The sequence below is a fragment of the Stenella coeruleoalba genome (assembly GCF_951394435.1).
Source record: "Stenella coeruleoalba genome assembly, chromosome: 18".
NCBI lineage: Eukaryota > Metazoa > Chordata > Mammalia > Artiodactyla > Delphinidae > Stenella > Stenella coeruleoalba.
This window is the reverse complement of record NC_137164.1, coordinates 16817668-16843893: the sequence shown is the minus strand read 5'-3', so window position 1 is coordinate 16843893 and position 26226 is coordinate 16817668. Positions and strand designations below refer to the sequence as shown.

Sequence of the window (26226 nt, the reverse complement as noted above, 5' to 3'; positions counted from 1 at the left end):
AGTGGGAGGGAAGGGAAGGTAATGAACCACCAACAGAAAATAGCGGGAGGAAAGTTCTTTATGTTTCCTCTGAAGAAATCTTGTTATTTTTAGTTCTCACCAGAATTTGATCAGAGGAAAAAATTTTTTTTCTGAAACAATAGATAACAGCTATTAATGGTGTATAATTCCATATCAGCTTCCACTCTTACCAGAGTAGTGAAGGTGAGTCTCTCAGTACTGACTGAGTCCCTGAGTCAGGTGCTGAGGAACAAAGGTGAAGTCAAGGAACCCAGAGGACCTAGTGACAGATCCCTGTAAAACATGGTTTCTCTGAGCACGAGCCAGCTGGCCAGACATGTGTCTGCTAGGGCTTCTCTGTTCACAGCCAGACCCAGCCACATGGGTTATAGTGACCAGCTGTGGTAGGGCCAACCAGGGGCCAAGGTAGCCAGGGATCTGGCCTTGAGCCAGCCTGGTACTTGAGCTTTCTTCCCCTGGAAGGAAAATGAGAAAATACTGGTTATATTAATGTTGAGTATTTTTTAATAAGCAAGCTTGATTTTTATCATGTTATAAAATGCTTGTTCCCAAGAATTCTCTTACACTCTTTAGGTGTGTGGTATACGCTGCTATGTCAATTTGATGCCCTTATGCCGAGAAGCCAACATTTCGATTTCACGGGCCCTAGGAACTTTCGCTTTTGCAGGCTTCTTTCTCCCCTCCCGCTAAATTTAAATTACATTTTAAAAATATGTTTTAAATTTATTTTAAAAAGTTAGATTTTATAACTGTATTGTATAAAGAAAAATATATCAATACTATATATCATCCTTTTATTCAACCTAAAAGTTTATTTTTCCCATCTGATTTTAAAAGAATTTAAAACATTTTTCTGGGTCCTTTAAGTATTGTGGCCCTAGCACTGAGACTGCCATGCCTGATGGATAAATTGGTTCCAGATGCCAGCCTAAACCTCATTGTCACATTAATGCCTCCAGTGGAGATGGTAGTAGATGGCATGGTTCTGAATTCACTGTAGCATTGTATACCAACCAGCTGGCATGTAGAGATGCCAAAGTATTTCATTTTTTATGCATGTATTCGGATCAGTGTTATTTCTTATTTCTTGTATCAGCTCAGGGCATTTCAAATGTCTTTTTAACTTCACTGCTTGCTATATGTCCCACAATGGTATTCAGGGAGATGAAAAGTAAGAAAAATAGGATTCAAGCAACAGAGCCATTCTGAAACTCGAGGGAGAGGGAATTGCTTACAGTTATCTTATGGATGATCTGAAAATCGAATGCAAAGAGTCAGTAATCATTCAATTCATAACAAACATTGCTGATGAAAAGAATCAATAGAGAATAAAATTGACAAAGGCTAAAACCGCACAACATGAACTTTGTTGTTGCCGAATATGGATAGGAAAAGTAAAATCTTGGCAAATTTTGGATCTGCAAAATTTGACACAGGAAAATTGGATTTTATAAAAATGAAAGATACAGATCAAAATTCACTTTGGCAAAACTATAAAATATGATAAATCAAAAAGTAATCAATGAATAAGTCCTTGAAAAGGTGAAAAGGCAAAATAAAAAGAAATCCTGATCCCAATAACTTTTCTAACACAAATGCAAAATATAAAAATATAACTGCATTGCATAGGCAATTTATCATATATTAAAATATGGGTAATAGAATTCAATTTGGAAAAAATAATCAATGTGAGTAGAATTCTAATTAAAATGTTGATAGTCATGAATATGTACTCAATACATTCTTATAATTTAAATGATGGAAATAACGAAAATTCAGAGTTAAAATGGTATAAAAAGATATAGGATGTCCCAAAAGTCTTAGTGCAGTTTTAAATTATTAAAATAATTTACTTAAAAAATCTATCTTCCTGCAATAAAGTTTCAAATGTTTAATTTAGTTATACATCATATATTATTGTAACTGCCTAAGGATGTTCTAGAAGGATAGTCCCAAACAGATACCAGTGGTAACCTCTGGGGAGGGATGTGGGATCATATGGAACAGAGTTTATGAACTTTTTGAGTTTGTAAGAGTTTGAGACTTTCTGCTTTTTATTCTGTATGAAGTTGCACTAGCCCCATGAGCCAGCTAGGACCCAAAAGAGGCAGATTCTGTCTTTAAAAAAATCTCTTTGGCTGCCCATTGCTGGTCCTGCTTTTCCACCACATCAGTAGCACTTCTAGTGTCTTCGTCACTTCCCTTCAACCCTTTACACACTTAGTAGCCTCGCTCATTTTCTGGAGTTGCAGCAAATTCCCCTTCAGCACTTTTTCTCTCTCTCATATAGGAGTATCCATCTTGCTTTATGGTCAGAAAATATATACAACTTTGTGGAGTAGGTAAGATAGGTATTGTTACACCAGTTTACAGATGAACAAGTGGAGAAGAGTATAAAGTACTTCTCCCAGTCATAAGACTGGGTTTTATGACCCACATTCCCAGCTCAGAGGTCCCTCTATTGTAAGGTTACTGTTCTGAGCTTTTAACCTGGAAGGTGTAATATATATAATAAATGTGCTACTTTAAAAAAAAAACAGATCCACAGTCCACTTCCTAGATCAGTCAGCTACAATGGATCCCCATTGCCTAATTAAAATAGTCCAACTATAGATGTATTGGAAAAACAGGGACTTAGAAGAATTTGGAAAAAATTACAGTGCAAATATAATGATTTTCTAAAAATTCCTTTACATCTTCAACTCCCTTTTAGGTCTGTGTGATGACTTTGCAGTTCACTAATTTAAAGGTGTACTTAGAGATAACAAGGAGAGAGTAAGGAGGACAAATGAATGCTCTTCTCTCATTGCTGAAAAGGATATGCAGGCTCTAACATAGCCTCCTAATAAAACTCCGATTCTCTTAAGAATTAAGACTGCAGGAAGTCTTGAAGTTTTACAGTCTAGAGAAGAGGGGGATCCAGCACCCCCTCTGCCTCCTGCTGTGCTCTTTCTGGATTTCCCTTGCCACCTGCATGTAACCTCCATGAGTGCACTTGTCTGGCCCTAGAGTGTGTGATGGGGCGCTGTTGAGTCTGTGCCTAATCCACATTTCAGCAGTGAAGCTGCCAGCTGCTTCTCCTTCTAGGAAGAGTCAAAAAGTCACTTTGAGTTGATCTCTTATGTTCTTCATGAAGACCTCTTGGTTAAGCAAGTATAAGGTGAGCAGACACTCCCTGCTCCAGGAGAAAAGTAACAAAACCTTTTCTATCACCTGTATTAGTTGCCTGTTAGCATGCAAAGCTCTGGGAAGGAGTGGAGCAATTTTTCACCACCACCTTTGTTATCACTACTTTAATTGAAGAAGCCACTACGGACTAAGGCAAAAGCCTTCTCACCAGTCTGCCAGCTTCTATTGATATTTTTATTCCTCTACAATTTGTCCTTCATGCTATACCCAGAGCAATCTTTTTAAAATGTAACTCACGTTCAGTTACTATTTTGCCAAAGCCCTCCAGTGGCTTCCCACCACATTCAAAACAAAGTCTAAATTCCTTTCCCTGTGGCCTACAGGACCTTCCTCATCGCCTGTGACTCTGAACCTTGCTTTGTCTACTTTAGCTACTAGCCTTCTTGCTGTTCCTCACATATCAGTCTGGTTCTGCCCAGGCCTTTGTGCTTGCTGTTCCCTCTGCTCTCAACACTCTTCCCCAGATCTTCACGTGACTTGTTTTCTCAGTTTATTTATGCCTCTGCTCTAAGCTCTTCAGAGGTTACTTCCTGGCCAATTTATTCAAAGTGGAACCCATCCACCACTACTACTTTAGCCTGACTTTGTGCCCCTGTGGCATCTGTTTCTACCTGTCATTACATTATTTGTTTGCTTATTATCAGTATCATAAACTAGAATGGGCACACTCTGAAGCCAGGAATTTTGTCTTATTCACCCCTGTATCTCACATAGAATATTGTCTGACCAATAGTCAGCATTTAATAATATTTGTGAAAGAAGGAAAGAATCTTGACCTCAGTATTATAATTTTTATACATTTTCTTTCTCAGAAAACCTGAAGATAGCTTTGATACATCCCTTCAGAAGATAAGACAGTGTTTCTCCTCAGCTGTTTACTTGTCAATAATTGTCAGACCTGTTTCTTTGAGGTTTTTCCAAGTCACCATTGTCCGTGGATAATCGTGGGCAGCCTGGACAGAGAGCTTCCACTCAAGGTTGTCTAGTCTAGTCCTTGACTTTAGATGCACTATTGCATTGCCATCTCTAACCTGAAGTTGGAGTTCTCATTTGATATTACCTGAATTACTTTTCTTTCTGGATAGAATCTTGTTAACTCCCCATTGTCTCTATGTTGTTCCTTTTTCCCCCCAGTTGATTTCTCTCAATGGGAGCTGACCTAATCAGCAGGTGCGGATTTAGAGCTATTCACCCATGCCTTCTTGACTTTCTGTTTGTGTCTGTCCCACTTAATGAAATTACTGTTCTTCTTCTAAAGAGGCAATTAAAATGCTTTGATTTTTCACCAATAAATGATATTCACCCAACTTTTTGGAACTCAAAATAGAATAACTTGCTTGAGGAGAAAGTGGTCCAGTCCTTGCCTTAAGAGAAAGAGAATAACCTTCCTTAGGCTTCTCTCCATTTCCTCCTATGAAAACCAATGTTAACAGTTGGTGTATATCCCCTTAATAACTTTTTTCACACTCATGTAAGTATACACAGAGAGTTGTTATTTGATTAATTTCATAAAAGTTAGTATCATCCTGTGTACATGACTCCAACTTGCTTTTCTCTCTTAACATGACCTTACGCATGGCGCTCTTCTAAAATCAAGTAAGAGCTCCTACACTGCTTTTTAAAGTAGCAAAAGATTCCTTGATTTAAATATTGCCACAATTTATTCACTCATTTTCTCCCATTGAAGGTCAGAATTTTGCCTTCTGTGTGTTCACTGTTGGTTGACAAGCCCCATTCCATGACTATTGCCCTACTGAGCATTTTAGATAACTTGATTTCGTGCTTAGCGTTTCTACAGAAATTCCAACTCATCATCAGAAAATGGAGGTTTGCTTGAAAAGCTTTAGGTAACTTTCCTAGTGCCACCCTCCTTCCCTTGCCATTGATCTCATGCAATAATGTGGTTAGAAATTGTGAGGTGGGACTTCCCTGGTGGCACAGTGGTTGGGAGTCCGCCTGCCGATGCAGGGGACACGGGTTCTTGCCCCGGTCCGGGAAGATCCCGCATGGCGTGGAGCGGCTAGGCCTGTGAGCCATGGCCGCTGGGCCTGCGCGTCCGGAGCCTGTGCTCCACAGCAGGAGAGGCCACAACAGTGAGAGGCCCACGTACCGAAAAAAAAAAAAGAAATTGTGAGGTGGTGTGGAGTGTTTAATGGGATAAAGACTTTGCATGTGCTTGTGAACAGAAAATAGGCACACAGAGAAAGCCCTGTAACCAGAGGCTAGGGGCCAAATTCCAGTTTTAATTCCAGTATCTAATTAACTGTGTGATCTTGGTAAGTCAGTGGCGCTTTTAGGGTCTTAAGTTCTTTCAGGTTCAATTAGGGAGGTAGGTAATAAAATGCTTCTCAGTCTAGGGAACTTTTGCCATCAGAGTATGCAGCAGCTGAGGGTTCCCCAGGCTATGGGAAATAGGGAGCATGTTTCTAAGATACGTGATTTAAAACTTTTTTAACACAACATGGTAAATCAACTATACTCCAATAAAAATTTTAAAATATTTTCTATATTTAAACATTCGTGGACATCTTATGGCATACAGTGACAAATCTATATGAATGAGAACAAGACTTGGGACCCAAAAGAAAATCCCTAGTTGTAGTTGTCTGTCATGGGGATTGCTCTTTCTTTTCATCATTTTTACAAAACAATGCCCTGAGCAGAAACGTCCTACCAGGTTCCCTCCAACTCTAAAAATGGTGAGGACAGGACAGTGTTCATTCCAAGTGCACCTGTCTCTCAATTTAGGCAGTGGATAAGTTTCTGAAAAAGGTTGAGAAATTTTAAATGACCAGGTAAAAGAGTATATTTTAGTGGCGCAGACTTCTTAAATCAGTCATACCATGTTGCATTAATTAGAATAATTTATTCATTTAACAGATACTTACTGAGTGTCAGCTCAAGGAGGAGTGAAACAGGAGGAAAGGCACATGAGGGACATGTGAGGCCTGAGGAGGAAGTGTGCTTAGAGGCCAGCGCACCTGCAGTGAGGGTGGGAAGGTAGTAGGAAATGACGTTGGACAGGAACCAGGTTCTTCCTGGGCCCCACCCTGGACCAATTTAAACCTAATTGATAGGGGTAGCACAGGTATATGTATAATTTAAAGCTTCCTAGAGGACTTAGATGCCCACTAGGAGATGAGAATCACTGATGTGGGACCTTGTTGGCTTTTACACTGAGTAAGGTGAAAGTCATCAGAGAGGCTTTTTTTTTAAATTAATTAATTTATTAATTTATTTTTGGCTGTGTTGGGTCTTCATTTCTGTGCGTGGGCTTTCTCTAGCTGTGGCGGGCGGGGACCATTCTTCACCGCGGTGCGCGGGCCTCTCACTGTCGCAGCCTCTCTTGTTGCAGAGCACAGGTTCCAGACACGCAGGCTCAGTAGTTGTGGCTCACAGGCCTAGTTGCTCCGCGGCATGTGGGATCTTCCCAGACCAGGGCTCAAACCTGTATCCCCTGCATTGGCAAGCAGATTCTCAACCACTGCACCACCAGGGAAGCCCATCAGAGAGGCTTTTAAAAATAATTTTTTATTGTGGTAAAATACATATAATATAAAATTTACCATCTTAAGAATTTTTAAGTGTACCGTCTAGTGGAATTAAATACACTCATAATATTGTGCATCTATAACCACCATCCATCTCTGTAACCCTTTTTATACCATAAAACTGAAATTCAGCACCTATTAAACAATAACCCCTCATTCTCCTCCCCCCTCAAACCCCTGGAAACCACCATTGTACTTTCTGTTTCTATGAGTTTGACTAGTCTAAGTATCTCATGTAAGTTGGAATCATACAGTACTTGTCTTTTTGTGACCGACATTTCATGTAGCATAATATCCTTAAGGTTGATCCATGTGGTAGCATGTGTCAGAATTTCCTTCCTCTTTAGGGCCAAATAATACTCCCTTGTACGTATATACCACATTTTACTTATTTATTCTTCTATCTATGGGCCCTTGAGTTGCTTCCACTACTGTGAATAATGCTGCTATGAATATGGGTGTACATGGGTGTATGGACTCTGTTTTCAGTTATTTTGGGCATATACCCAGAAGTAGAATTGCTGCAACATATGGAAATTCTATTTAAAAATTTTGAGGAATAGCCATGTTGTTTTCCATAGTGTGTGTACCAGTTACCTTCTCACCAACAGTGCAAAGGGCTCCAAGTTCTCCATATTCTTATCAACATTTGTTATTTTCTGTTTTTTATAGAAGCCACCCTAATGAATGTGAGGTGGTATCTCATTGTACTTTTGATTTGCATATTCCTAATTATTAGTGATGCTGAGAATCTATTCATACTCTTATTGGCCATTTGTATATCTTTTTTTCTCCAAAAAATATCTACCTATTCAAGTACTCTTCCCATTCTTGATTTTTTTTGTTGCTGTTGTTGAGTTTTGGGGTTTTCTATATATTCTGGATATTAGTCCCTTATCAGATATATGATTTGCAAGTATTTTCTCCCATTCTGTGGGTTGCCTTTTTACCCTGTTAATAGTGTCTTTTGATGCATAATATTTTTTAATGTTCATGAAGTCCAGTTTGTCTACTTTTTCTTTTGTTGCCTGTGCTATTGGTGCCATATCCAGGAAATCATTGCCAAGTGCAATGTCATTAAATTTTGCTCTATGTTTTCTTCTAAGAGTTTTACAGGTTTGGACTTCCATTTAAATCTTTGATCAATTTTGAGTTAATTTTTGTATATGGTGTTAGATAACGATCCAGCTTCATTTTCCGGTATGAGGATATCCAGTTTTCCCAGCACCATTTGTTAAAAAGACTGTCCTTTCCCCATTGAATAGTCTTGGCAGCCTTATCAGAAATCATTTGACAATACATGCGAGGGTCTCTATTTTATTCAGTTGGTCTATACATCTGTCTTTATGCCAGTACCACATTGTTTTGATTACTGTAGCTTTGAAGTAAGCTTTGAAAAGAGGAAATGTGAGTCCTCCAGCTTTGTTTTTTCTCAAGATTGTTTTGTCTATTCAGGATCTCTTGAGATTCCATATGAGTATTAGGATGGGTTTTTCTATTTCTGCAAAAAAAAAAAAAGTCATTGGGATTTTGATAGGGATTGCATTGAATCTATAGATGACTTTGGGTAGTATTGACATCTTAACAATATTAAGTCTTTCAATCCATAAACGTGGAATCTGTTTCCAATTATTTATGTCTTCTTTAATTTCTTTCAGCAATGTCTTGTAGTTTCCATTACACGAGTCTTTCACCTCCTTGGTTAAGTTAATTCCTAAGTATTTTACTCATTTTGATGCTATTGTAAATGGAATTATTTTTTAAATTTCCTTTTCAAATTGTTCATTCTTAGTATAAGGAGATGCAACTAATTTTTGTGTGTTGACTTTGTATCCTGCTACTTTGCTGAATTGATTTAATAGTTCTAACAGATTTTTGTGGAATCTTTAGGGTTTTCTCCATATAAGATCATATCGTCTATGAACAGAGATATTTTTTCTTCTTCCTTTCCAATTTGGATGCCATTTATTTCTCTTTATTGTCTAATTTCTCTGGTTAGAAGTTGTAGTACCATGTTAAATAGAATGACAAAAGCAGATACCCTTGCTTTGTTCCTTATCTTGGAGGAAAGGATTTCAGTTTTTCAACATTGCATATGTTGTTTGTTGTTGCTGTTTTTAATATATATAGCTTTCATTATGTTGAGGTAGTTTCCTTCTATTCCTAGTTTGTTGAGTGCTTTTATTATGAAAGTATGTTGAATTTTGTCAAATGCCTTTTGTGTATCAATTGAGATAATCATGTGTTTGAGCCCTTTCTTTCTGCTAATATTACGTATTACATTGATTGAGTTTTGTATGTTGAACCATCCTTGCATTTCAGGAATATATCCCACTTGACCATGGTGTATAATCCTTTTAATTTGCTTATGAATTCAGTTCGCTAGTATTTTGTTGAGGATTTTTGCATCCATGTTCATTAGGGATGTTAGTCTATAGTTTTCTTGTAGTATTCTTTGTCTGACTTTGGTATAGGATAATGCTGGCTGCATGGATGAGTTTGGAAGTGTATTCTCCTTTTCAATTTTTTGGAAAAAAAATTTTTTGAGAGATATAGGTATTATTTCTTCCTTAAATGTTTGGTAGAATTCACTAGTGAAGCCATCAGGTCCTGGCCTTTTATTTGTAGAAAGATTTTTGATGACTGATTCAATCTCCTTACTTGTTATAGATCTATTCAGATTTTCTGTTTCTTTGTGGTTTAGTCTTGGTTGGTTTTGTGTTTCTAGGAATTTGTCCATTTCATCTAGGTTATCCAGTTTGTTCTTCATAGTACTCGCTTTTACTCTTTTTATTTTTGTAGAATCAGTAGCAATGTCCTCACTTTCATTTCTGATTTTTAGTCTTCTCTGTTGTTTTCTTAGTCCATCTAGCTAAAGGTTTTTATCAATTTTTTGTTGATATTTTCAGAGAACCAACTTTTAGGTTCATTGATTTTCTCTATTGTTTTTCTATTCTCTGCTTCTTTAATCTATGCTCTAATTTTTATCATTTCCTTTCTTCTGCTAGCTTTGGGTTTAGTTTGTTCTTCTTATTCTGGTTCCTTAAGTTGTAAAGTTATGTTGTTGATTTGAGACCTTTCTTGTTTTTAATGTAAGTTTTTAAAATAAAGCTTACAATTTCCCCCTTAACACTGCTTTTGCTGTGCCCCATAAGTTTTGGTATGTTTTTCTTTCATTTGCCTGTAAGTGTTTGCTGATTGCCTCATAATTTCCTCTTTGATTCATTGGTATTTTAAAATGCATTTTTAATTTCCACAAATTTGTGATCTTTCCAGTTTTACTCTTGTTGTTTATTTCAAGCTTCATCCCATTGTGGTCGAAGAAGATACTTTGTAAAATATCTGTCTTTTTAAATCTGTTGAGAATTAATGTGTGGCCTAGCCTATGGATTATCCTGGAAAATGTCCCATGTGCACTTGGGAAGAATGGGTATGCTGTTGTTGGGTAGAGTGTTCTGTACACGTCCGTTAGATCTAGTTGGTTTATTGTGTTAAGTCCTCTTTTTCCCTTAACTATCTTCTGTCTGGTTTTTCTCTCCATTATTGAGAGTAGGGTATTGAAGTCTCCAACTATTATTGTAGTGATATTTCTCCCTTTGATTCTTTCAGTTTTTACCTCATATATTTTGCTAATCTGTTATTAGGTGAAAAAATGTTTATAATTGTTATATCTTGCTGTATTGAAACTTTTATTAATATAAAATGTCCTTTTTTGTCTCTTGAAAACTTTTTTGGTTAAGGTCTATTTTGTCTGACATTAGTATAGCCACTCCTGCTCTCTTTTGGTTACTATTTGCATGGAATATCTTTTTCTATCCTCTCACTTTCAATCTAGTTTAATATATTTTTGTCTTTGGATTTAAGGTGAGTCTCCTATAGACAAACTATAGTTGGATCATACGTTTTTATCCATTCTGCCAATCTCTATTTTCTGACTGGAGATTTTAATCTATTTCCAAGTAAGGTAATTACTGACGAGAGCCTTACTTCTGTCATTTTGCTGCTTGCCTTCTAGCTTTTTGTTCCTCATTTTCTGCATTACTGTCTTCTTTTCTGTTTAGCTGATTTTTTTTTATAGTGAAACATTTAAATTCCTTTCTTATTTCCTTTTGTGTATAGTCATAGCTGTCTTCTGTTGAGTTTGGGTATTACATTTAATATCCTAAAGTTATAACACTCCAATTTAAATGTATACCAGCTTAACTTCAATCATAGTTCTTTTTTTTTTTTTTACATCTTTATTGGAGTATAATTGCTTTACAATACTGTGTCAGTTTCTGCTTTATAACAAAGTGAATCAGTTATACATATACTTTTGTTCCCATATTTCTTCCCTCTTGCATCTCCCTCCCTCCCACCCTCCCTATCCCACCCCTCCAGGCGGTCACAAAGCACCGAGTTGATCTCCCTGTGCTATGTGGCTGCTTCCCACTAGCTATCTATTTTACGTTTGGTAGTGTATATATGTCCATGCCACTCTCTCACTTTGTCACAGCTTACCCTTCCCCCTCCCCATATCCTCAAGTCCATTCTCTAGTAGGTCTGTGTCTTTATTCCTGTCTTACCCCTAGGTTCTTCATGACACTTTTTTTTTCTTAGATTACACATATATGTGTTAGCATACGGTATTTGTCTTTCTCTTTCTGACTTACTTCACTCTGTATGACAGACTCTAGGTCCATCCACCTCACTACAAATAACTCAATTTCGTTTCTTTTTATGGCTGAGTAATATTCCATTGTATATATGTGCCACATCTTCTTTATCCATTCATCCGATGATGGACACTTAGGTTGTTTCCATCTCTGGGCTATTGTAAATAGAGCTGCAATGAACATTTTGGTACATGACTCTTTTTGAATTATGCTTTTCTCAGGGTATATGCCCAGTAGTGGCATTGCTGGGTCATATGGTAGTTCTATTTGTAGTTTTTTAAGGAACCGCCATACTGTTCTCCGTAGTGGCTGTACCAATTCACATTCCCACCAGCAGTGCAAGAGTGTTCCCTTTTCTCCACACCCTCTCCAGCATTTATTGTTTCTAGATTTTTTGATGATGGCCATTCTGACTGGTGTGAGATGGTATCTCATTGTAGTTTTGATTTGCATTTCTCTAATGATTAATGGTGTTGAGCATTCTTTCATGTGTTTGTTGGCAGTCTGTATATCTTCTTTGGAGAAATGTCTGTTTAGGTCTTCTGCCCATTTTTGGATTGGGTTGTTTGTTTTTTTGTTATTGAGCTGCATGAGCTGCTTGTAAATTTTGGAGATTAATCCTTTGTCAGTTGCTTCATTTGCAAATATTTTCTCCCATTCTGAGGGTTGTCTTTTCATCTTTTTTATGGTTTCCTTTGCTGTGCAAAAGCTTTGAAGTTTCATTAGGTCCCATTTGTTTATTTTTGTTTTTATTTCCATTTCTCTAGGAGGTGGGTCAAAAAGGCTCTTGCTGTGATTTATGTCATAGAGTGTTCTGCCTATGTTTTCCTCTAAGAGTTTGATAGTTTCTGGCCTTACATTTAGGTCTTTAATCCATTTTGAGCTTATTTTTATGTATGGTGTTAGGGAGTGTTCTAATCTCATACTTTTACATGTACCTGTCCAGATTTCCCAGCACCACTTATTGAAGAGGCTGTCCTTTCTCCACTGTACATTCCTGCCTCCTTTATCAAAGATAAGGTGACCATATGTGCGTGGGTTTATCTCTGGGCTTTCTATCCTGTTCCATTGATCTAATAATAGTTTTTAACACAGTAATCATTTAATAATTTTTAACATACAAAACTCCTACTCCTTTAGAACTCTATCCTCACTCCTTTCAGTTGTTGATGTCACAAAATTATATCTTTATACACATGTGCCCCAAAATATAATTTAAGAATTCTTTTAAATGTATTGGTGTCTAAAATTTTGTAGAGAACGAAGTGTGAGGTTACAAACCAAGGGTGTAATAATATTAGCTTTTAGACTAATCATTTTTTTAAATATCCTAGTCTCTTAAATCATGTAGAAAACATAAAATGGACTTATACACCATTGTTACAATAATACCAGCTTTTATAATTACCCATGTGTTTACAATTATTTACATTATTGAGAGACATTTCTTCATACAGTTTCTAGCCTTTCTAGTGCCCTTTCATTTTACCCTGCGGGACTCCCTTGAGCATTTCCTTCAGGGCAGGTCTAGTGGTAATGAACTTTCTCAGCTTTCGTTTATTTGGGAATGTGTTAATTCCTCTGCTCTTGGAGGGCAGTTTTGTTGGATGTAACATTCTTGGTTGAGAGCTTTTTTTCTTTGAGCACTTTTAATATATCAGCCTACTGCCTACTGGCCTCCAAAGTTTCTGATGAGAAATCTACTGATTATCTTCTTGAGGATCACTTGTATGTGATGAGTTGCTTCTTTCTTGCTGCCTTCAAGAGTCTCTCCATTTGATTATAGTGTGTCTCGGTGTGGATTTCTTCAAGTTCATCTTCCTTGGAGTTCATTAAGTTTCTTTAGTGTTTATATTCATGTCTTTTGTTAAATTTGGGAAGATTGTAGCCATTGTTTTTTCAAATATTCTCTCTGTCCTTTACCTTCTCTCCTCTTCTTCTGGGACTCCCACAATGCATGTTTTGGTCCACATGATAGTATTCCCTAGGTCCCTTAGGCTCTGTTCACTGTTTTTCACTCCTTTTTCTTTCTGCTCTTCAGACTCAACAATTTCCTTGCCCTATCTTCAACTTCACCAATTTTTTCTTCTGCCTGATTAAATCTGCCTTTGAATCCTTCTAATGAAATTTTTATTTCACTTATTGTACTTTTCAGCTCCAGTTTTCTTTTTGGTTTCTTTTTAGGTTTTCTACCTCTTTGTTGATCTTCCATTTTGTTCACACATCATTTTCTTGACTTTCTCCACGTCTCCCTTTCATCCTTTGAATGTCTTTAAGATGATTGATTTGAAGTCTTTGTCTAGTACACCTGCCATCAGTTTCAAGGACAGTTTCTGTTGACTTATTTTTTTTCCTTGAATGGATCATACTTTATTTTTTGTATGCCTTTTGAGTTTTTGTTGAAAACTAGGCATTTGAATCTGATTACATGGGAACTCTGGAAATCATATTGTCTCCTGTTCCCAGGGTTTGCTGGTTCTGTTATGGTTTCTGGGTTTTGTTTTGTTTTGTTTCTCAATTGTTGTAGTCTGTCTCTATGCCAAGGATCATCGTGGTATAAACTTAAGATCATCTCAGGTCTTTTCTGAGCCTATGCCTTTCCCTGGACATGTGCATTTACTTTCTAATTTTCCCCATATATGCAATTGTTTTTGAACATCCTAGCCTTAATGTCTGGCTCCCAAAAGGGGGAAAAAGAGAAAAATGAGGAGGTGGGGAAGGGTTCCAGTTCTTTAAAACCCCTGTAAGTTACTTTAGCCATAAGGGAAGAGGCTTGCAACGATGCAGGGAGGTGCAACAACAATGGTTGCTCTCCTCTTTGTCTGCATCTCTGTGATCAGAAGCAGCAATCAGCTATCAAAGCACAGATCCCTAACATTTGGTGGACAGGGTAGTTTTTGCCTGCCCTGGCTCCTACAAGCGGTGTGCAGGCTGCTCCAGGAACACATGCACAGCTGCCTGCCATGCAGCTGGGGGTAGAGGATAAGTAGCTGTTACTGTAGTCTGAGCTGAAACTGACCAAAATTAATTACAATTTACTGTTCAAACCTTTCCCTGGAAGTTGCAAGCCAGACTCCAGAGTTCCAAAATAGTTACATCAGACAGATTCTGCCAGTGCATCTGTTGTCTAGATGGGGAGACAGATTTTTGGTGCTTCCTGCTCTGCTCTCATCCCCAAATCCTCTCCCATTGGTGAGTTTTTAAACAGACCTCCTCTATGTCTATGAATCACTCTGGATGCTGCATTAAGAACTGACCACAGGGAGGCAAGGGTGGGTAAAGGGGGACCTGATAGGAGACCACTCCAATAATCCAGGTGAGATATAATCATACTTGACCACCGTAGGGTTCTTGTGTTGATAAATATTTGAATCTGGATCTATTTTGAAGGTAGAGCCTCCAAGATATGCTGCTGAATGAGAGGCAAATACAAATTTATGGAAAAGAAAGTGAATATAAGAAATGCCTACTTTTAGGCTTCCCTGGTGGCGCAGTGGTTGGGAGTCCGCCTGCCGATGCAGGGGACACGGGTTCGTGCCCCGGTCCGGGAAGATCCCACATGCCGCGGAGCGGCTGGGCCCGTGAGCCATGGCCGCTGAGCCTGCGCGTCCGGAGCCTGTGCTCCGCAACGGGAGAGGCCACAACAGTGAGAGGCCCGCGTATCACAAAAACAAAAAAAGAAATGCCTATTTTTGAAATGAACAAAAATAGTCATGGAATTGTCCCAGGAAGCCACAAGGAACATTAGTTTTGACCGTTTGCTCTGACATTCCCGATCTTCTTCATTAAAATTCTTACCACCATTTTTGGTCATGGGCACTGGTTTTGCAGACCCAGCCCTTTCTCTCCCCTGAACTGCATTGGCATGACCTGGTCTTACCATGTATTCTCATGGATGAAGCCTGTGACTACCCTTTTCAAAGGGCCTGAAAACATCCATTTTGGCTCCAAAGATGAAAGCTGTTTTCTGCTTCTCAGCTGAGGGCCTCCCAGAGATGATAGCCGATATTTTTGCAGTAATAGCTTTATTTGGAAACACACAAAACCACCTGGAAAAATAGTATAGCCTATTGGTAGCTCTCCTGAACTACTCTGCTAGCATCAGAACCTCTAAAATTTTAGCAAGTATTTTAAATTGTGTAACTCTGAAATTAGTATGTCTTTCCAACAAGGAGTTGGCCTGCACTCTTGAAGACTGTAATATGTGACAGTAAAACACATCACTCATCTGCTTTTTCAGTCTCTGGTACTCTCTACCAGGGGTCAGTTTATCCTTGAGAACCAGAAAATATCTTTGAGATCCTTCGAATCAATGAGGAGCACTGGAGAGAAGGGAGAAATCCCTCACATGTGACAGACATTTTAGGGGATGTAGTTATAATTATTCTTGTCTTCAGACTCCCAAAAGTACAGTTCAGTCAACATCGTGAATCACGGAATTCTCTCACTGGTAAACCCCCTTTCAAGGGTGTTAAATGTCTTGCTTGGCACTTTGTTTTATTTAGCTAACTTTTCAGCCTATTTTAACACGTGGAACCTCCTGAAACATGAGCCAGAGAGCGTACGAATCTAGCTCCATTTCGTTCTGGTCTGTCACTTTGGTGTTAGCATTTTCCTCACTCTTGTTTCCAGTTTGAGTTATGAAACCATTTCAGTTCAGTTTTAATAACCTCCCTGGCATGGCAAGCTCTACAAGAGCTGCCAAACTTAATACGTTGACTCCTTGTGAAGAGGGCAGCAGCTCTGGCCAGTGGAGGACGGGAGGTGGATTTTCTATAAACGCATCCGTTTTCCATTACAGCCCTTTCTGATTTGGTAGCAGACTGCCAGGTGCAGCTGGTTTCCTCTTCTATACACAGTCATTTTTGACTTTGGTTTCTGAATTTCCTTGCCTCCTGACTCACCCATGATCCTCTGACTAAATAAACTACCTCGTGATCAATCTTCCTGCCCGCAGAGTAGGTCCCAGAGCTCAGCAGCCATGAGAGAGCTAGCTTCACCCTGCACGACAAACCTCTGGTCAGTGACTTCCATGTGTGTTTATGGAGGCTTCCACGACCACCATAGGGAAACAGCTGCTCTGGTGCAGAGAGAGCGCCGTCTTTGTGGAGTGAAAGCAGGATTCGATTCTGTAGATGGATTTCCACATGAGCTGCAGGCATACCACCGAAGGTGTCAAAACTCTCTGAAGCTGCACTCGTGAGAACTTTCCCCCCCAGCCACTCCTCTGCAACAAAACAAAGGTCAGGCTAGGAGTCTGGGTCCCTAGTCTTCAGTCTCATCCTTTCCTAGATTCTGTGCTTATTTAAGATGAAGACACACTCATCTCATTGGATAAAGGACATGAAAATATTCATTTCTTACAAAATGTGCAATAAACTGCAGATTTCACGGGCAGGTTTATAATATAGAGATGCCCTGCTTTAAGCCAATGAAATGCATGAAATTCCAAATTTATAAGCAAATAGAAAGGTGAAGGCAGTATAGAATTACTTACTTTACAAGAAGCGTGGCGATAAGAAACTTTAAGTAGCTATTCTTTATACGGGCAATAATATACCATCATTTCTTTATTCAGATAAGGTGAGCTACTCCTATAACAAGAGTATTTAGTAGAAAAAATAGGTCAGGGACAGATTAAAAAGGCTGCCCAAAACTGGTGTGTAAATTCCCATTTGGGAATGTGGCCACCTATAATTTCCTTTAGAACCTCAGCTTAATCTTATTACACTTCCACTAATATTCTCTCGGGGAATTAAGTGTTGGGGGTTGAGGGGTAAGGTGTCCTTGGGTTTTAGCTGCTTCTTACCACACGTGTTTGTGGCCTCCGAAAGCAGAGGCCTCAGAGCAGAAACCTCAGAGATGCAAAGTCACTGTGTGGAAAGAGCGCAGACATCTGGGCGTCTTATCACCTGGGAGTTCTCAATCTTTTCTTCTGCTACCGCCTGTGATGGGTGATGATTTATTTCCATGGGCACAGACTGCAGGCTGCTGCATCAATAAAATAGACCAGGAGTGAAGTGCCGCTCGGCAGGTGCTGGCTGAAACCCCACCACTTTCTCCCCTGCTCAGGAAAGCGTCTTAGAGCGCCAGTGAACAAAAGAAGCAGCATTGGAGGGGCAACTTGGGATGTACTCTTACTGCTTTTACGTTTATCATCTAAAAACTTTGGTATCTTCTAACTCTTTTTAGTAACAGTTTGCTTGTTATAAACATCCCCCCTGAGATTTGCCGGTGCAGTCTGCCATTATAAGGCTACGGACTGGAGGCCTGGAAGGGATTTGTCCTCTGAGCATCCAGGTCCAAGAAGTCAGGAACAGCCTCCCCTTTGGACAGCTCCAGGTCCTGGCAGACCTGCTTAAGGGATGGAGCTACAGAGAGGAAGACAGAGGGGAAAACTCTTGCAGGACTTGGAAAAACCCCTCTTATGCTTTTGAGTCAGATCCTCCCATGCAGGTAGATGCTCATCATTCTGATCCAGCCAGTTGTTTTTGTTTTGTTTGTTTTTTTTCCTTTTTCTGTTGCCAGTGGTCTTCAAAGGCACAGCCCTTTTCTGAAACATCACAGGACCTTCTAATTAGCAGTCTCTGGCTGTGTAGAGCTGCAGCTTGTTTTATGTGTCCCAGAATAACTAGGCTTTTGCAAGTTTTTAAAACCCAAAGTTTGATTCAAAGATATATCCTTAATTTATTGGTCCCAAGTTAAATGAGCACAAATTCTTTTGTAATATTGAAAATTATTTTTAAATTTAATAAAAATGTTCATGGAACTATTTTTTTTCCTTACTGGAAAAATAAGATATTATAGCAACAAAAAATGATCTTTAAAAAAATGAAAAATCTCTTCTTATTAAAACTTTTCTTCTCTTTCCTCCCCTGACCACTGGGGGACTTAACAGAATTCAGGTTCCTTGAATGGGAACTATTCTGGAGCCTGGTGTGGGGCTGGCCACTTTGATTCATCAAGGTTATATGTTAATTAGAACAAATGGAAAAGGAGAAATTACCTCCTTATCCAAGGAGTGTCCTCAAGAAAGAAGAGTCAATGGGGACAACAGGGGCTTCTAAATTTGGCTTTGCAGAGTCTCTTGTAGGCATGGGTGAAAAGTGGGGAGGGAGAAGGGAGCAGATATGGATTGAATGTTTGTGTTCCCCCCAATTTATGTGTTGAAGCTCTAACCCCCAGCGTGATGACACTTGGAGGTGGGGCCTTTGGGAGGTAATTAGGGTAAGATGAGGTCATGAGGGTGGAGCCCCCATGATGGGACTAGTGTCCTTAAAAGAAGAGGAAGAAACCAGAGTCCTCTCTTTCTCTCCACCAGATACAGCAAGAAGAAAGTATTTGCAAACCAGAAAAAGGGCTCTCACCAGACACCTTGATCTTGGACTTCCTAGCCTCCAGAACTGTAAGAAATAAATGTTTATTGTTTAAACCGTGTGGTAATTTGTTACAGTAGCCTGAGGTGACTAAGACAGGAGGAGAAAAGGTTGAGGGGAGCAAATTCAGGTTTTTTCTTCCAACTAGAGAAACTCCACTTTCAGAAAAAGAGGAATTATCTTTTTTTATTCAAAGTGCTGTGTGTGTATGTGTATAGACATTCTCCAGGCTTATTATTTGATACCAATGCTTTATTGTCATTTAATGCCAAGTGCAATTTAAAACTTGGGGGCGAGAAATGATTATACTCTAAGAAATTGCCCAAATTTCCTGTCTCCTAAGATTACTAACTTACAGAGGAGGGAACAGAGAAAAAAATTGGATTAAAAAAAGTTACAAGTAATGAAAAAAGACAATTCTATCTTTTTTTTTTGGTATGGGCAACTGCACTTGATATTGTGAAATCAAATGATATTATACCTCCAGGAACTCTTCCAGAAAGAGCTACTCAGTAAGGGGAGTCATTAGTGCATTCAGAAATTATAGCTCTGGTATGTTTGCAAAGGATCATACATAGTCTTGAAACCTCAAGAACAGCAAAGTCAATGAGTGTCTTTAGAAGTGTGTATTCCTCTCCTGTCAAAGAATCTCTCTGCATGAGTGGCAATTGTGTGCTCGATTTGAGTAACTGTTTCTTCTAAACAAAATTCAAGCTAACAAACCCATAGATCTTAACAGTACAGACCATCCTGTAACAGAATGGAAAGAGATGTTTTTGAAAGCTTGATTGTTAGTGATGCCCATTAGTGTCTTTCAAGTAGGTAAATAGTATAGCATGTAACCATAAATATAGATTACAATGGCATGCAGTATTATCATAAAAGAGGGAATTAGACCAGGGAACCTCTTCTCTATGCTAGAAACTGTTCCTCAAAATGCATGTAGTCTACTAACCGAGGAGATCTGGCTTTTATAATAAAAAAAAAGGTACCTAATAACACAAAATCTGTGCCCAATAGCCTATTGTTACTGGTCATTATGAGAGACATCAGCAGTGAGACTCAGAGATGGGATGGTGGTAGGAACATGGGCTTTGGAACTTGATTCACCCAGATCCAAATCCCAACTCTCAGCAGAGTTATCTGAGAAAGTTATGAAGCTGCTCTGAGTCTTGTTTTCCTCCTTTGTAAAATGAGAACAAAATGACACATCTCACAAGGTCAAGTGAGATATGAAAATCATCTAGCAAAAAACGCCTTGCCCTCAGTAGCCACTCATATATATTGGGTTTCTTCTTTTCTTACAGTCTGAGAAAGGGTGTATTATCTTATCGGGGGACAGGAATCTTAGTGATTCAGCTAGGCTTCCCTTTTGATATTTTTCTGCATGATCCAGAATGCAAGGCCAGTACCTGGAGAAATGCATGGACATGTCCAGGTAGAATATTAATGATAGGAGCTGCGTGGAAGTTGTTCCATTCACTAGCATCAATGTGAGCTTACCATCTTCAGGTTCTGCTGAAGTGCATGTGGTGCCTGAGTGTTTACCTGCCTGGTAATGGCTCTGCCTATCAGCAGTGATGAAACCTTTAATGAAGAAGTTTTCAGAAGTCCTTTGAATTCCATTTCTTGGAGATGAAGTAGGGAAAAATCAGTTTTCTTGGAAATTATTGCAATCTGGCAAGAACTTTGAAAATTGTTGGAGACACTGAAATTGGCTTGGAATTATCAAGCAGTTCTACTCTGTTTTAAATATTAGGCTTCCTGATGAGATTTCATTGAAGAAAGATTTCTGTGGCTCCAAAGAATTTGTAAACCATTGGCCTAGTGCAAGAGAGCCATAGTCTGAGAATGAAGAACCCCGTACTAAACTGAGTTCTGTCACTCATTTGCTGTGGGACACTCTACTTTTGTGTGTCACTTTCTTCAGAGTTAGAACAGGGGAAAGATCATATATTGGGGGTATGACAGTAGACTTTTGTTTTTAAGCCTAAAGCAGTATCTACATCACAGAGATCATCTGAAAACCCCAAGTTCACTTTTTCCTCAACAGAAGGTTTGCTGTTGTTTAAATTATCTCAATATCATAATTGCCTTGATGGCCCATCTCAAAACGCAGCTGAAATTAATTAGTTCATTGTAGAAAAACAGAACATCTTTTTGCTTTCTTATGTTTTTTAACATTAGGCAATAAGAAGTTTCCTAGTTCTTTCAGTTAAAGAAAGGACAATTATTTTTATATAAATTTGTTTTCCCGCCCATTCCAAAACAATATTTTCATGGAGCAAACCCCAGGAATAAGTAGAAAAAAACTTCCCGAGTTCCAACTAATCAGTGTTTCCTGTGAGTTCATCAATCCAATTCAACTGAGGGTGAAAACCACCTTTGTTCAATTAGAGTATGTGGAACGCTATGCCCTTCACACCTGCTTTTCTAGTACACACAATGTGCAAACATTAGGCCAGACAGGCACTGCAAATTTACACTGTGAAAACATGTATCTAAATATTCTCACAACAAGAACTATTTTCCAGAGCAATGCTTTATAATTAATGAGAATGCTTGTGAGCGTTCATAAGAACATTGTGCAATAAACATAAATATTTGATTACTTAATAAATGTAAATGTGATATGAAGTATAACAAACACTGATTTAAAAGCTGACATTAATTGCCAATAGAAACTTAATCATAAGCTATTAATTTACCATAACATCTGGGAGTCTTGATTAAAATTCCAATAAGGCAAAGAATTGTAACCTATTACACTCAATTTAGAAAAAGCAAATAATGACCATTTCAATTGTAAGCTTTTGTCTTACTCACCATGCACAGCCCTTACCAAATGTAATCCTACCATGAGATAACTTTCCTATTTTTTGAAAAATGGCAGATAGAACACAGTGTACAGCAGGTTTCTATAGAAGCAAGATTTGGAGCTGAAGGAGTATGGAAGCTTCATAAAGATTTGCATCATTCATATTTTTATTGAAATGAGGATTTGGTTCAGGAAGAAATAGTAACAAATTGGGCTGAAGAATCCAGTCATGGGGAGCTCTAAAATGGATTCCAGTCTTTATTGGGAGGAGGAGAAAAGGAGGCAAGAAAATCACTTTCCTCACTCTTTACCCCTAGGCTACCAGCTGCAGCCCATGAAAAAGATCTCAGCCTCTACCCTTGCCATTGGAGACCTCCTTAACACTTGCCATTACAGGAGTCACTAATCTGATTGATCAGAATTTGAAAGTGATCAGACCACATTTGCAGAGGGCATGGTCTGCAAAGGGGCCACCCTCCTGCTGTTCTACCTGTGCCTAGGTGGGCCATTAGCCTCCAAGTCTGCCCCATAGGCACAGGCATGTTTCCTCTCTCCCTCTCTCTGTAGGACACCTCACCATACAGAATCCAAGATTCAGATTCAAGGTGGAAAGCCTCACTCTCATTTCCTTTGGTTCTAAGTCCCATTTTCCTATCCAGTTTGCCTGAAGTCTGGCCTTTTTTAGTTTTCAGCCACTTACCCAGATTAATAAGTTGATATTTCATGTTCCATTTCTCTAGTTATCACTATTTGTTCTGTCAAACATGAGTGGGAAAGAGAGGCAAGTAATCATCAGGGAGTATTTTGGGGTGAGAAGGGGCATAGGGTACTTAAAAGGAGTCTTCTTCAGTTCTCAGAGCAAAGAAAACAAAGACAAAGCATGCCAAGGAGAGACATCCTGGAAGGATGTTTTCTCTTCCCATCCCATCTCTTCTGTAGTAGCCACCTGATGCTGCCTGTATGAAGACTTTCTGGAGGTGACAGCTGACAGAAGCAGAGCTGCATCTAGTGCATGAACCATTACATGCTCAGAGACAAAAACAAGTGACCAGGGAATGAATAACTGGGAAAGATAAACTGAATGCAGTGTTTTGTTTTTCAAAATAACATTTTGTTTCCTGATTTGATGTGTATGTGGAAAATAGAAAAAAAGCATAAAAAGGAAAGCAAATATCATCTGCATCCTACTAACCAGGAATAGTGATTTTCTGTTTCCGAGTTCCCCAAGGCCACCTCTAAGCTGTTGGCTGCCACGCCTGGTTCTGCTTAGACTCAGCTGCTGGTTAGAGTACAGGTGTTAAAGACCTCATTAGCACACTTTTGCTACTCACTTGGAGAACTAAATACTCTCAAGTGACTCTTAAGTTCTCCCAGCACAGTCCATTTCTGCAGCTGGCAAGTCCAGAGTTTTAGAAGTTTGTATGTCTCTGCGGCCTTCTCTTGAGCCATTCTGATTTGTCTTTCAAAAAGGACACATATGTAACTGCACTGTGTTAGGCCCAGCTGTTCCTGATTTCCCTGCTCCAGCTTCCTTCCGCACACGTATTACTGGTTTCATTTTATTTGTGGGGCAGGGAGGTACTATCATTTTTATTTCTTTCCCACCACTGAACAGAGAAACAAAACAAGAAGCAATGGTTTAAAACCATTTCTTTCTTCACAGCTCCAATCTAAACTGTCCAAGGAAATTAAGTCCCCATGTGCTGGGGAGTTGTATTTCTGGCTGAAATGCAAGTAGAGGACAGGACCTTTCTAACTGTTGAATAGTAGGGCACAGAGAAGCCAGAATCCTAGACATGGTGTTGGGTCCAACGTGCTCCAACATGCATGTGCCCATGGGTGTGGTGAACATGCTTTTTCCTTAAAAAGCAGGGCGAGGTCTGAAGAATACAGTTCAAGTAACAGAACAAAGTGATTTTTTTTTCCCACAAATGTATTTTCTTCCAACATTTTAAGCAATAGATCACATTGTTATATTGTTCTTTCTAATCATTCCTCTTCTGTTTTCTTGTCAGCCTTCTCTTTCTTCTCCTAAGTATGGATGTCTCCAGGGTTCTATTCTTGATTCTTTGTCTTCCTCCTTTATAAACTCCCTCTCAGGGAACTGCTAGCTCACCTTGACTTCAGTTAGCACTGCTCTGCAAAGGACACCTAGACCCTCCCTGAACTTTCCTGAAAAACAGTGTAGCAAAGCTAAGAGTGTGCATTTTCAAGTCCCAGAGCTACACTATTGCTGTGTGCCTTTGAAAAAGTTTTTCAGTCTCTGGGCCTCCATTTCTCCATCCATACAGTGGTGAGCAAAGCATGAGACAGTACTTGAAGGCATTTAAGTATTAGTGAAGGTGTGTTGGTCGTAAATTATCTCAGGAGAGTTTGTTTGTTTGAAAATGTCTGTATTTCATTTTGATTAAAACCAACTTAGGGTCCCTTTATCTTTGGAAAAAGTCATGCACGCACGTGGAAAATTTCAAAATTACAACAGGGTATTCATACATGTAAGTCCCTCTTAACTTTTATCCCTCAGCCACCTTCCAGAAGAAACTACTTTTTCATGCCTCACCTTCTTCTAGCTGCTAAGAAAATTCTCTTGGAATATCTCTTGAAATATCTTGCTGGATATACAATAATTTATTATTCATTATCCAATGTGTGGATTTCAGGTTAATTCCAATTTTATTATTAAAATCAGGGGTGGACAGGTTTGAATATAACTGAGGATAGATTCCTAGAACGGATATTGATGAGTGAAAGGATATATGCAAATTTTGTGATTAGGTTTTTTGAGCTATAATTTACACACAATAAAATTAACCCTTTTAAGCGTGTAGATCTGTAGGTTTTGACAGATGCATACAGTTGTACAACACCACCAAAATCAAGACAACAGAACACTTCAGTCACCTCAGACGTTTCCCTTGTGCCTAGTGACTCCCTGGAGTCAGCAGATTGTGAAACTTTAAGGAATTTTCAAAGCCCGTTGTTAAAACCAGTCATTATTTAAAATTAAATTACATAAACTTACAATTCAATATAATTATATTTTTAAAAAGGTAATAAGTACTAAAAACTTGTTGCTTCCTCATTATTTTACACTGTACTATTATCTGTGGCTGTGTAGTTATTTATATCTATTTTATCTGTATGGTGGAAATACCATATAATAATGTGCTGCTTTGCATCTCTTCCCAACTCCACGTTCAGTGTCATCACTTTGGGAGGTTAAAATTGGCCATGATGGGAATATTTACACTAGAGAAATTGGCAAATGCTACAAATCAGAGAGTTTTTATTTGGAGAGCTTGAACATTTACCAGCATACTATGTTCACATCCCTTTATGCCACCCCCAGCCCCTGGTAGCAACTGATATATTTTCTGCTCTTATAGTATTGTCTGTTCCTGAATGAAAGAAATCATATAGAATGTAGTCTTTTGAGTTTAGCTTCTTTCATTTAACCTAATGAACTTGAGATTAATCTATGTTGTATGAGTAGTTGTTCCTTTCATTGCTAAGTAATATTCTATTGTATGAATGGATATACCACAGTTTGTTTACCATTCACCTGTTGATTGATATTTGAGCTTTTTGCAGTTTGGGGTGATTATGAATATAGCCATTATATATATTAACATATAGATTTTTAGTGAATGTTAGTTTTTGTTTGTCTTGGGTAAATACCTAGGAGTGAGGCTGTGGGTTCATATGAGAAGCATATGCTTTACTTTATAAGACGTTGTCAAACTGATTATCAAAGTGGTCATACCGTTTTGCATTCTGACAAGTAATGTATAAGAGTTCTAGTTACTCTTTATCCTTGCTAACTAACATTCATTTTGGTCAGTTTTTAAATTTTAGATATTCTAATAGGTTTGTAGTGGCATCTCATTGTCACAGGAGCATTGGTCTCACATAACCTATTACAAGGTTCTTACAAGTAGAATCTTTTAATTTTTGAAGAATATTTTCACAATATACATAATTTATAAATTGACTGTTATTTTCAAGAACTTTGAAGATATTATTCCATTGGTTATTGGCTTTTAATCTTTACATTGTGAAAAGTCAACAATCAGTTTTATTATTTCTCCTTTGAAGGTAATATGTCATTTTTTTCTGTACCTATTTAAGAGTTTGTTTTCTGTCTTTGGTTTTCAGAAGTTTTATTATTATGTGCTTATATGTGATTTGTTTGTGTATTTACCCTGCTTGGGGTTAGTTGAACTTCTTGTACCAATGGCTTGGTGTCTTTCATCATTTAAAAAAAAATTTACAACCGTTATCTCTTCAAATATTACTTCTTCCAAGACATTTTCTTTTCTACTTCCGGGACTCAAGTTACCTGAATTTTAGACTTGTTAACCTTGTATTAGGTTCTTTTATCTATTTTGTCTACTTCTGTCTCTCTACACCTCCATCTAGATATTTTCTCCTATTTTTCACTAACTGTGTTTTAAGTCTTCTGTTAAGGCTACCCACTGATATCTTAATTGCATTTACTGTTTTTTCCATTTAGTTCCATTTTCATATTTGTAATAATTTCTATTCTTTCTGAAACTCTCCCACTTGTTATTTAATTCCTCAGAAATATTAACAATAGTTATTAAAAGTCTATGTCT

At 38.3% G+C, this 26226-nt stretch overlaps 1 protein-coding gene across 9 annotated transcripts in view; it reads left to right on the top strand.

The window, feature by feature from the left end:
- RNASEH2B (ribonuclease H2 subunit B) overlaps positions 1–26226 on the top strand; it is a 798611-nt gene that overhangs the window by 490205 nt on the left and 282180 nt on the right. For 8 of the 9 annotated variants that reach the window (XM_079902668.1, XM_079902673.1, XM_079902672.1 and 5 more), the window contains one exon: positions 18738–18821. The exons of the other annotated variant lie outside the window; for it this stretch is intronic. The gene's annotated coding sequence lies outside the window, so the exon portion shown is untranslated. The remainder of the gene's footprint in view (positions 1–18737; positions 18822–26226) is intronic. 9 annotated transcript variants of the gene reach the window in all.